Source organism: Martes martes (assembly GCF_963455335.1).
Source record: "Martes martes genome assembly, chromosome: 2".
Taxonomy (NCBI): domain Eukaryota; kingdom Metazoa; phylum Chordata; class Mammalia; order Carnivora; family Mustelidae; genus Martes; species Martes martes.
Window position 1 is genome coordinate 175,937,039 of NC_137889.1, and position 13,566 is coordinate 175,950,604.

A 13,566-nucleotide genomic window follows, 5' to 3' on the forward strand; every position below is an offset into this window, starting at 1 on the left:
TAACTGACTGAGCCACCCAAGCACCCCTCAAACTTTAGGTGATTTTATAACCAAATCATTACAAACCATTACTATTACGTTACATCCAGGCTTCTAATATGTAAGAAATATGTGTTTTGTTAAATAGAGCAAAACTTCTAACATTAACAATTAATAGAACTTGAATCAAGATGAAGAAATGTTCCCCATCTTAAAAATTAGGAAGCAGAGTCACAGAGGCCATGCTGCCAAGCTGTTGTGTTCTGATGATATGCCTTCAGTAATCCCATTCTCTGATTCTAAAGTATTCCTCTACCCCTCCCCCTGCTGCAATCCAAACCATGTCCACCTCCACTCTGCATAACACATTCTTACTTGCCTTCAATGTTCAGCTCAAGCATCACCTCCTGAGCAAGCTCCACCTGTCCCCCAGCTTGACTTCTGCCTCACTGAGGTCGGGGTAGAGTGACCTTCTCGTATCTCATTTTCAGGCTATCTAGTTACTGCATTATGCTGTCTGGGTGTCTCCAGGTAAGAAGTGATCCTACTCATCTTTCCCACGAGGACTCTGCCTGACCTTTTGTAGGCCCTTAGGTAGTTCTAAATCGAATGGAAATTAAGTTCTTTCTGTTTAAGTAGCAATCTCTGAAGCTCTGTTAATTTAGGGGGAAAAGAAGTTGAGAGGAACTGAATAAATATTATGGGATAAACTACGTAGTCTTAAGCACGACAATAATAACAAATAATATCAAAGCTGTTAAGACAAGCGCATGTTCTAGGATGAACGATCTGTTGCTAGACTCCAAGATGCAGCCAAACTCTTAGTTAAGAGTCCTCAGGCATCTCTCTCCATCCCGTGTCTGGTCCAGATCTGCTTCTGCTATTTTTATCTTTTTCTTCCTTTCTTTCTTTCTTTCTTTCTTTCTTTTTTTTTTCCTAACCACCCCACTAACCCTGTTCTGTTCCCAAACTGGTTCATGTCAGGCTAATTACTTCCTTTTATAAGAGCTTCTATACGAATCGCAGAGAATTCTCAGTCTCTTCTGTAATTGATCCAAGCTGACTTTAATGTAGAAACGTTCTCGGCTGTATTCCTATAACCCTAACACAGATATGCAGATTGGCAAATTCCCCACAGATGCTGTTCTTTTCCAATTCACCTCTGGCAAATATTCCTGAGCAGCTGCCTGAGAATACCCACAGATAGCTCCTCTTGTAACTGCTGTAGACCAGTCTGGTATTTGGGAGAAAAAAAATAACTCCTAAGCTAAATAAAACTCGTTTCCCAAAGTTAGAAAGAAGAAAAAAAAAAAATGTTGTTGCCAGGCATGCTAACATCCAAATGGCTGATGTTTATTAACCCTTCATAGACATGTGTGTATTGCCGTCTTACATACTGCAATTTCCAATACCCGTGTAGTGTGCAAAACTTATTTACACTGAATCATATACAGCCTCTATGTTTAGATATAAAGTTTATTCAATATTAGATTATATTTTAATGTGATAATTTTAAGTAAATTGTAGCTATCAGCTAAATAGGAGCCAACTCAAATCATGCTTGGGTCCACTGTAATCTTTTCAAAACACAAACACTTAAAAACCTAGTTTTTTTTTTTTTTTACACAGACAGTAGTAGGAGCACTTAAAATAGCAATTACTGTTCACTTCAGTAACATCTATTCATGTGGATATTCACAGGATATTGCTTTCTATGCACTTAAAGCTACAATTTAAAGAAAGTACAGTCATGGGACACCTCAGTGGCTCAGTCGGTTAAGCAGCTGCCTTCATCCCACATCATAATCTCAAGGTCCTGGAACCCAGCCTTACCCCCTCCCAAGCCCTGCTCCCTGCTCAGTGGGGAGCCTGCCTGTCCTTCTTCCTCTGCCCTTCCCCTACCCCACTCTTGCGCTCTCTCACTCTCTCTCATTCTCTCTTTCTCTCGTAAATAAATAAAATATTTTTAAAAAGAAAGTACATTCATGTCATATTCTACAAGGCAAAGAGAAATAGAAAATATACGCACTAGAACATACTGAAACAAACAATAGAAAGGTAATCTATAGGCTACTAAAGGGAGAGAAAATTTAGAGTTTTAGAGGTAGGAATTATATATTTTAGAAGCACACAATTAAAATAGGAATCAGAAAATCTTTATGAATTGGGATAAAGCTGTGTTTACCAGGTGTACATTCTTGTTTTATATGAACTTAAATCATGAATCCAGTAAAAAATATACATATATTTGATTAAATTCTCAAGCAAATCTATATTTAAACATAAGGATATTTGTCAGTAATAATATTGAGGAAATAACAGCATCCATAATAATGGAAAAGCTAGTTTTTATAAAAGTAGATTTATAGTTTTTCCAATTATAAATACAATAGATGCTTGTTGTAGAAAATTTGAAGATTAAAGAAAGCCACTGAATAAAAGACTCCTAATTCTATCTCTCAAAGAGAATTATGTGTTTATATTTTTCTTTGCATATGCTTTACTATCTGAAATAACACTAGAAATCTTTAAATTATGTGGGTTTCTCCTATTTGATACCATTATTTAAGTATTTTCTGTGTCATTGACTTGTTTGCAAAGAACTGAGACCCAATTAAAAGTGGCTTAAGCAAATAAAGGTAAATTTGGGGTTTTATGAATAAAAAGGTTACCGAAAAGGCCAGGAGTAAGCTTGTTTGGGCTTATGTGCTCGACTGAATTAATGAAAATCCATTTTTATCCACCTCTCAGCAGTGCTTTTCCCTGTGCTGGGTTCGTTCTCAGTCAGTTCTCCCCACAAGATGATGGGGAAAAATCCCAGAAGCTTTTCACGTACTTCTCACTTAGCAACTCCAATGGAAAGTTTTCTGCTTCTTCAGCAATACTGCCACGAAGGGTTCTCACTGGAGTCCTTCATTCTACCCAGGGGGGATGTAGCATTGATTTCTCAGCCCTTAATTGCCGGGGAAACTTGGGAGTCATTGGCATGAATCTGAATCTAACCCCCTGGGCTTCCGTGAGATTACTACTTAGGGAGTAAGTACAGATACAGAGGAGGAAAATCTACAGAATGAGCGCTAGGTCACACAACCAGACTTGTTAGGACAGATGGTCCCCAAAGTTAAGATGGTCGATTTAGGATTTCTCAACTTCAGGAGGGTGGGAAAGTCGTACTCATGCAGTAGAAACCGCACTTGGAATCTTGAATTCGGGTCTTTTCGGGGTTAGCAACGTGCCCGGAAGAGGACACCCTGGGAGCTACTGGGCAGGGACATCGAGCCACAGCTCCCAGTCAGCAGAGATCACCTGGGTGCGGCCCCATAGTACCCTTCCGGTTCTCACTTCTAACACAGTACTCAATAAATTACATAAGGTAGTTAACACTATTTATAAAACGGGCTTTGTGTTAGATGATTTTACCCAACTGTAGGCTAATGTTAAGTGTTTTGAACACATTTAAGGTAAGCTAGGCTAAGGTATGATATTAGATAGATTAGGCATATTACATGCATTTTCAACTGGATATTTTCAATTTACAGTGAATTTATTGGGGTATAACCCCATGGTGAGGCGAGAAAGAGCTGTAGATAAATACGTGGTATAGAACAATAGTTGTATAAACTTCACATTCTCAGTGAACAGTGTGAAGGCCGTGAATTAAAACATGTATTCTAACAAATCCAGAGGTTAGGCCCAAGATACTACATTTTCAGAAGAAATTTTTTCAATTAATTGATAAGACATCACTGGAAAATCAATATCACAGAATCCAATTAAAATACTATAATTAAAATAGTACTAAATATATTAAATAAAAGCTTACATTCAATTTTAAAGAAAAAATTCATTGTTCTGTACCTAATGACTGTAAATTCCTTCCTGGTCAATGAATAGAATAAGACAGGCTACTCATCTTCAAAATCAAGTTCAGTCATATATGGGAGGCCATGATAAAAGAAAAACTGTCATCCAAGATTAACATGTATTTTCGCACTTGACATAAAACTGCCACTTCTGAGGACATTCAAAGTCTATTAAAAATTTTATCAACAACATCAGGGACGCCCGGGTGGCTCAGTTGGTTAAGCGGCTGCCTTCAGCTCAGGTCATGATCCCAGCATCCTGGGATCGAGTCCCACGTCGGGCTCCTTGCTCGTCAGGGAGCCTGCTTCTCCCTCTCCCTCTGCCTCTGCCTACCACTCTGTCTGCCTGTGCTCGCTCTCTCTCTCTCTCTCTCTCTCTAACAAATAAATAAATTAAAAAAAAAAAAATTTAAAAAAAAAAAAAAAATTTTATCAACAACATCAAACTACACAAGACCAGAATTTTTAAAAGTAATTTTACCCTACAACAACTTGCAAAGACCTTGTCATGACAGAAAATACAATATGAATAACTTTAATACTAAATTCAGCTCATGTTATAATGATTAATTTAAAACATTTTCTTTGGAAATATATTAATTTTAAATAATATAAAGTAACCTACATTAAAACTTTTAAATGATATACATATATCTAAATAGCCTTATTATAAGCTTTAGAACATAGCATAATGTACAATCTCTATTTTTCCTGAAAGAAAACTTACATTATACTAGAGAATCCATATTTCCATTTTTGTTAAATTTCTTTTCAAAATAAAAACTAATTTATGTAAGTTTACAAAGTCTTGATCTGCAAGATCACACAGTCTCAAATTGTAAGATATCATCAAAATTTCGGTGTGATAGAAAATGTGCCCTGAAAAATTCAAAGCAAGCTTGTTATCCCCTAAAAGAAGGAATTGGAAGATAACTTTCACATTTTTGTCATGTATTTCTGTTTCACAGAACTTTTTCAAATAATATCCTTTTATTTTTTTTTGTTGAAAGTAATTTATAGTCTTAATGTAGTACTATAAAAATATTTCAATTAATATACAAAAGAACAAATTCTTAAAAAGAAATCTAGGGTGCCTGGGTGGTTCAGATGGTTAAGCAACTGACTTCAGCTCAGGTCATGATCCTGGAGTCCTGGGATCGAGTCCCACATTGGGCTCCCAGCTCAGTGGGGAGTCTTCTTCTTCTTCTGACCTCTCCCCTCTCATGCTCTCCTTCTCTCAAATAAATAAATAAAATCTTTAAAAGAAAAAGAGAAAGAAATCTAATAAGTCTGGGAGAGAAGACCAGGATTGCCCATTTTAAGTAAGTAAATGTGGGTGATTCTGGTGAGATTGTCTATAGACCATAATTCAAAAAACACTGATGATGGAGAGTAATTACATTATACTCTAGGGGGAGACCTTTCTGAGCCTGATAGCAAAGTGAGATCTAGGAAGAAGAGACGGATGTATATGACAAAAATTTAAAACTAGAGTATGTCAGAAAACACTGATCCAAATTAAAAAGCAAATAATAAATTGGGAAAACTATTTTTATTTATTTTTTTTTAAATTTTTATTTAAGTTTTTTAATTCCAACATAGGTAACATACAATGTTATATTAATTTCAGGTATACAAAATAGACTCAACAATTCTATACATTACTCAGTGCTCATCCTGACAAATATACTCCTAATCCCCATTAACATATTTCACGTTTCCCCCAACCCACTTCCCCTGTGGTTACCATTAGTTTGTTCTTTTTAGCTAAGAGTCCTATAGCTAAGAGTCTTAGGTTTGTCTGTCTGTCTGTCTCTCTCTCTCTCTTCCTCTTGCTCATTTGCCTGTTAAATTCCACATCTGAGTGAAATCATATGACACTTGTCTTGGGGAAAACTTTCAAGCTGAAAACCTGGGTTAACTCTAATATATTAAAATGTTTTAAAATCAATAGAAGAAAAACAAGCATCCTTATAGAAAAGCCATATAAAAATTCTATATCGCAAGAATTTCATCTGTTAAAAATGAAGAAAGTCAAGCAATTAACCCCGAGAATTACAGCTGTTGAGAAAAATAAGGTGAAACCATGAGGATGAGATGGGGTCAATCATTGTTTAAAGTTAGGGTGATAAAGGGTCATAGTGAGCCAAAGTTTCAAGGAAGCAGAACACAGAGTATTGGAAAGAATACACAAGTCAGTACAAAGAACAGAGCACGGCTGTCAAGCTCCTGGCAATTCATGAACTTCTGCTGCTGAACATATTCGTGCTGCCTTGGATCAAGTTCCATTTGTACAAGGGACCAACTGAGCTATGGTTTCCATTCTTGGAATCTTAGTTCATCTGTCTCTCTAATTGCACTAAATGTTTCCTTACCATAAATTTCTCATTATTAAAGCCACTTGAGAGGCATCTGGGTGGCTCAGTGGGTTAAAGCCTCTGCCTTCAGCTCAGGTCATGATCCCAAGGTCCTGGGATCGAGCCCCACATTGGGCTCTCTGCTCAGCGGGGAGCCTGCTTCCCGCTCTCTCTCTGCCTGCCTCTCTGCCTACTTGTGATCTCTGTCTGTCAAATAAATAAATAAACATCTTTAAAAAAATAAAAATGAAACAACTTGAGTGAATCTCTGTTTCCTTCAACTAAAAGATCCTAACTACAACATCTATAGAGTTCTGTCTAATGCATCTATCTCAGTGAATCAACTAATATATATATTTGGCCTTGAAAGTCAGTAAAGTCTCCCTCATTTTTACCTAGGGATGGTAGCAGCAAGGTCTGCTAGATTCCATACAACCAGCTAAATAATTTGTATAGTTACATTTCATACAACAAGCTCAATAATCCTATTCTATATTTATAGGCAAGATCCATTACATAGCTTGTAAGCCTTTTATGGGGTGGAGCTATGTCTTTTTTCTTTTAAGCACCCACACACATGCATAGTACTATGTAGTTGACAGTATATATCCCTGGATTTATGGTGATCTTTCCATATTCTCCCTTGTCCTAGCTCCTCAGGAGTCAGAAATACACAAATTATGAAATTGAGATATAAGATTTGCATATTAACCTTTTTTCTTAAATTAACAGTACCATTATTTCAAATCAATAACCTCATTTTTGAAGTATTTTTTTTAATGACACAATCAAAAAGTAACTTTGTTCTATCATATCGGTGGCATTCTGCTCGATAAAAAACAATTCGAAAACTTTCTAGTGCACAGATTTTCTTAAACAAGTTTATAATATACACATTTATATTTTACATGTACAAATGGTTATTGGTCATTCATAGCACATTATGTAGATTTCATATCATGATGCTTTACAACACTTGAATTCAGTATATGACCTTGGAAATGATGGAAGATAGATACATAGACAGATAGAGATGCATACACATACATGTATTTTGTTTACCTGGTATCAAAACAAATGAGCTCATATGCATGAATTAAATCAGAAGCCATTTGAAAGAATCTTTTTGGAGGAAGTATTCACCTAACAAAAACACCTAACAAAAACAAGGAAACTGAAAACTAGTCATACACAAGCTGTAACTCTCTCCTCACACAAAAGCAGATTAGCATTTCAGTGTCTGTCAAATGAATGCTCCTTTTAGAATCACTATAAGGAAGTTTATAAGTATGTTTCCCAAGCATTACGAGTTAAATGCCTAGTGTAATTTTGTCTGCATTAAAATCACTTGGTTGTTGAGGTTTACTGTTGAGGTTTATAGGGTGGGATTGATCCAGATTATCTTTTTCTGAAAATAAGCATGGTTTTGTTAAGTTTCACCATTAATTCACACAAACACAATCTCTTAGCAAAGAGTATAAAATCCTATTAAAACTAAAACTAGATTATAGAATGAGATAAAACTGAATATTGTCTCCACGCTGGAATTTGAGCAGAATCTGTACTTAGAGCTTTGGGGAATATTGACGAGTTTAATATCAATTGACCGATTTCCTAAAATTTGTGGGCTAAGGGCCTCTCAGTGCATCTTAAGACAGAATAGAAAGTATTGAACAGAAAGAAACTGTTTTAGGGTTTGTAGTTATAAGGTCCAACTGTACGTTGGGATTAGGCTCCGCTACTATACCTGCTTCATCTACAATTAAAACTTTGACGAATATATGGCTTATTGAAAGTATAATTCTTACTAGCATTATCTGGTATCAAGAGTCTGCAGAAGATAAGTGAATCCTTTGGCGGCAGAGCAGTATTGACACTAACCCCAAATTTGGAAAAAGATGGCTGTCTGCACCACTCTCAATGAAACACCATGTGTGATCAAGCCAAATCCTACATTCATAATACCCTTACTGAAATGCAGCTCGCAAATAAAGGGAGCAGCTTCTCGTATAAGTACTATTCATAATTCAAAAACAGAAATACCTTGCCAACAGGGTCATCAGGACACAGGAAATGCACTCTAAAAGGCATGCTGATCGATGCAGACATTTCAGTTCTCATTCAGGCTTCAGAAGGTTCCATCAACATTCAGTTTGCAAACTCAGGGATATAGGTGGAGATTCTGCATGAAAGAAAAACACCTTTACAGAGTTTTCTATTCAGAAAACATCAATATATCCTAAAAAATCAGATAACATGATTACTTGCATGGCAGTGGGGCCCTGGAATTGTTTCCAGAGAAGGGAGGATAACTTAGGATATTATGGTATTTAAAATAGAGTTTATAGATAGTAATAAATGCAAAGTAGAGGTTAACAGGTAAGTTTTTAAAAGGTGTTTTCGGGTGCCTGGGTGGCTCAGTGGGTTAAAGCCTCTGCCTTCAGCTCAGGTCATGATCTCAGGGTCCTGGGATCGAGCCCCGCATCGGGCTCTCTGCTCAGCAGGGAGCCTGCTTCCATCTCTCTCTCCGCCTGCCTCTCTGCCTACTTGTGATCTCTCTCTCTCTGTCAAATAAATAAATAAAATATTTTTTTAAAAAAGGTGTTTTCTATTAATTTTTACAATTTTGTCAGGGTTGTTGGAACAAACTTCCTTTAAAATTGCAATAACCACAGTGGTATTACTGTGAGATGTAAATGTGGATGCAGTTCCACTGAAAACATATTTATTTCATAATTTTATAAAGCTTTTATTTAAATTCCAGTTAGTTAACATACAGAGTAATATTAGTTCCAGGTATACAATGTAGTGATTCAACACTTCCATAAGTCACCTTCTTTTCCAACAAGAAAAACCAGAGCCTGACAGTAATTAAGGTGATAATACATTTTATTCAGGAACTATTGCAATAGGGGAAAAGGCATCTCAATATAGAACTGGGGTCAGTTTCAAACACAAGAACAAGTAGGGATTTGCAGCCAAAGATCACGGTGGTGGTGAGTGGATGGAAAATTACTACTAGGAAAATCACAGGTTAAGAGGGATTCTGGCTAACCGACCTGACAGGATTCTTGCTGAAGGCAGGCCAGGGTGACCAGATGTGACCTGAGGAGTTGAGGGGGATGAGGAATTTGATTAGACATTGAAGGTAATCGAATATGGAGTGTGGGAGTTGGCTAAACTAACTTGGCAGGACTTCTGCTAAAACTTGGCAATGCAAAGAGGAACAAAGAAGCCCAAAGTTCAGGCCCTAGTTGAGAAGATGGTTCAGAGGATCCTATCTAAAGTTTGGTCATGGAGATCATTGTCAATACCTACCTGCTATAATATAATAAACAGCAGTAAGAGATAAGACGAAAAATAAGTGGTGATTGCTGTCCTAAAGAATCTTATACTCAAGTAGGGGAGATATGACAATTCCTTAGATATGTTCATTAGATGTGAACCAAGACTAAGACTACCATTAAAATCATATTGCTATTAATGGGCTAAATCACAAAAGTCCTAAAACCCTACTAGGTTGAATAGTAGACTTTAGCATGACCTTTCAAAGTTTCTTCCCCATTAGCTTGTGCAAATCTCCAGTGGAGATGGTCCCTTCTTCTCTTTGTCAGTTCTTGCAGAAACCGAGCCCCCAGCATTAAGTCCTTTACTGATGGCCTCCAGTGTTCTGAGAGCACAGGATCTTCCTTGGCACCTACTACTGTGACCACCCAGCTTGGGAGAGGTGTGAATGGTCTAGTCGTGTGTATATTTCCACAGCAGAGCTCAGTTGGACTTTTCATGAAACTTTAAGGAAACTTTAGTATTTTCATAATACTAGAAGCAATCATTCTCAAGGCCATAAACTCAGGATTCCTGCAGCACCTCCAGGCGTGGCAACAAAGGCTGATGCCGTGTGGCAGGAGCCCGTGGAATGCCACCCTTCACACACCTGCAGACACTAGCACCTTTTGTAAAATGTCAGAGTCTCCCTCACACATTTATCCTTCCCACTCGAAGACCTATCTTCCAAGTGCTCATTTCTTCTCCTACCCTATACTTTTTTCTGGGAAAACTTGCAGAGGACCCGTTTGCTCTATTCAGAGAAAATACCACCCCTAGAACTATCAGTTAGGTGTCCTTATTCTCTATTCACAACTAGATAATGAATTCACGACACAGTGGTTCCAGATCCTCTGTTTTCCCAACGCAGAGTCATTCACCATATGTAAAACATCTGTAGTTAATCCAGGTTGAAGAACCACAAACTCAATTTTCTTTATTACATGTTTATTTTAGCCAACTTTTCTATTTTAAAAAAAACTTTAAAACTTACCAAAAAATTGCTGGAGGAAAATAGTAGGATGATCAATAGAACCTGTACCTAGATTTACCTGTTAACATTTTGCCATATTTTCTTTATTCTGTATACTTTTTATTCTTTAAATAATTTGAGAATTGATTGCAGGCAGGAAACAACACTTCATCTCTAAACATTTGGGCATATGCCTGCTAAGAACAAAAGCATTTCCTGACATAATCACAATGCACTTACTGCATTTGGGAAACTTGACAGTGCATAGTCAATGTTGCCCACTGTCTCAATAGTGTTTTTTCGTGAATTTTAGAAATTGGACTGGTGATCCCACATTGCATTTTAGAGTCATATCTCATTGTCTCCATTAATCTAAAACAGGTCCTCTCCTTTTTGTGTGTATGTGTCTTTCTGGACATTGGCATTTGAGAATATTCCACACAAGTTGTCTTGTCAGACAAATTTTTTTTATACTCCATCCTCCAGAATGAGGTGAAGTTCAGGTTCTCGTGGTTCTTCAGTGCTTCTCTGTATCTGAACTTTTATCTCTTTATAAGCACCTGGTTATCGCTCTCTCTCTCTCTCTCTCTTTTTCAGACACACACACACACACACACACACACACACGTCTCCATAAGAACAGGCAAGTGCATTCAATACCCACACAGGGAAAAAAATAAGGAGAAAATCTTCCCACTTCCTAATTAAGCCAAAACAAGCAAACATACAAAGCTGCTAGGCACAGCACTGACTTGTCCAAAATAACAACTTACATTACAGAAGGAATTTTAAGTTTAAAAGAGCTACATACAAATGACTTGTTTCTTTAGCTTTTCACAAGTATCGTAGGTAGCTATGCCTCTACATTTATATAAATAAAATTCTCATACCAATTCTTTACCTTTTTTAAATTAAGAATAATTTATTTCAAAAGATTTTTGGTGCTTCCTGTTCTTGAGAAGGAAAATATTTGTGGCTTATATTTTTTTCTTAGCTATTATTCAAAGTTTCACAAATCTTCAGTCAAATTTCAGGCAAGTACTCCGATACAAAAATTTAAAATAGAGAATAACAACTATTCCAGAGACTGAAAAAAGAAATGGGTTAGAAAGATAGTACAGAGCTAGATGTAAAGGTCCAAGAGACAGAAGCTCCATTCAAATGACAATAAAGGAATTTATTAGGTCATAGACTATGAACCCCTGAGGAAGAAAAACTCCAGGGTTATTAATTCATTAGCAGCAACAATCAGATTTTTGCCATTTTCTTACTCAATAGTAATCAGCTAGTCATTGTTGTAATACAGCTATGTCTCCTGGCATCAAATAATCCTGTACCACTGAAGGGAGGCAGAAAAGGTGACTATCTTTCGTCTTTGTATTTAAGAACTTAAAAACTCTCCTCTGAAGCTCTCAGATATCTCTTCATATCTCATTGACCATAAATGCGTGATGAGCCCAGCCCCAAATCCATCACTGGCAAAAATTATAGGACTTGATAATTGGCTTAGACCCATGAGGATTTACCAAAGTAGTATGTGGGGAAAGACATAAAACCAGAATGAAATTTAGGCTCTGCACTCAGAGAAAAGATTGGCAATAAATGTTGGGTGAGCAAGTATCAGTTTTACCTACATCCTCTCTAAAAAGGTACTGTTCTATACCTCATATGTTTCTAAAAATACAATTCTTAGAATTTGTCAGTCCACTGCCCAGTCTACTCTCTGAAGACATAGGAAATTTCAAAGAAAGTCAGTGTTTTTCCAAATGGATCTAATTTTTGACCAACCCGGCAGAAAGAAACTTAGACCCCTGCCAGTAATGGCCAACAATCCCTGTCCTGAGGATAAAAGATTACTCTAAACTTTGCTGTGAAAGAGAGAAGAAGGCAAGGGGGGTCCACACTCAGATGAAGACCCTTTGTCCTTTGCTCCTGCTTTTATTGGTCCTTCGGGGATAATCACAAATAATCCTTACCACTGTTTCTCAAGCCTGTGGTAAGTGACCAGGGGTCTTACAGGAACTAGGGGAATCTGTTTACAGGAAAGATACATATGCTAATCTGTGTATTCTATGAGCGGAGCTGAACATAGCCTAAGGGACAGTGCATGCAGCTCTTAGATCAAAGGGTGACTGTTTGAGCTAAGAAAGCTTCAGGAAGGCAACTCCCATTGGCATTCCAGTGGCAGAGTGGTCACCCAGAGAGATTCCAAATGCCTATGTCCTTTTCTGAAACCCTCACTGCCTCCAGTGGCCTCCGTGTTACATTTTAGCAAGCCAGGTATTATGGCTGATTTCATGCTCTACATTAACCCCAACAGACCCCCTGCTGTAAAGTGGAAGAGATGGACCATCAAAAAAAGCAGAATAATTGTAAACCAGTCTCTTACATATACCTGCCAGATTGTACCTACTGGGCCAGGTTTAAAGCCCAGTGTCAAAAAAAGCAACCAGAGCATCATTTTTCCATGCGCAAAGTCTAGAGTCACACTTCTGCTGTACGGTGCTGTATGGGGACTGGCTCACCCAGGCTCCTGAGAATAGACAGATATGGTTGGTACAAGTGCTATATAATGGTGTGCTACTGTGTGTCTGTTCCCAGCTCGGTGGTGTCACATTGTAGCTTGAAATCAACCGTGGTGAGTGCATTAACACCACAGACATCCTCAAATGCTATAGAGCAAGGATTCCTTCTCTGAGGAGAGAGCTGATTGCTAAGCATTTATCAGCAAACCACTTCATTTTCAGCTCCTTTACTTTTTTTAGCTGGATAACCTTGGGTAATTTTTCCACCTATTGACTTATTTTCTTCCTACATTGGAGCTAAAAGTAACTACCTCGTGGACAAAATATGTTTTCTAAAACATCTAGCCACCCATCAGATATATCATAGTCAATAAATATACATTATATTATTATAATGGTACTATATATATTATTATAATATATATAATATATTATTATTATATATATAATATATTATTATTATGTATAATAATATATATTATTATAATGGTACTATAATATAGTGGTACAATTATGGAAGTGATTCTTCTGGAGGTTGTAGTGCC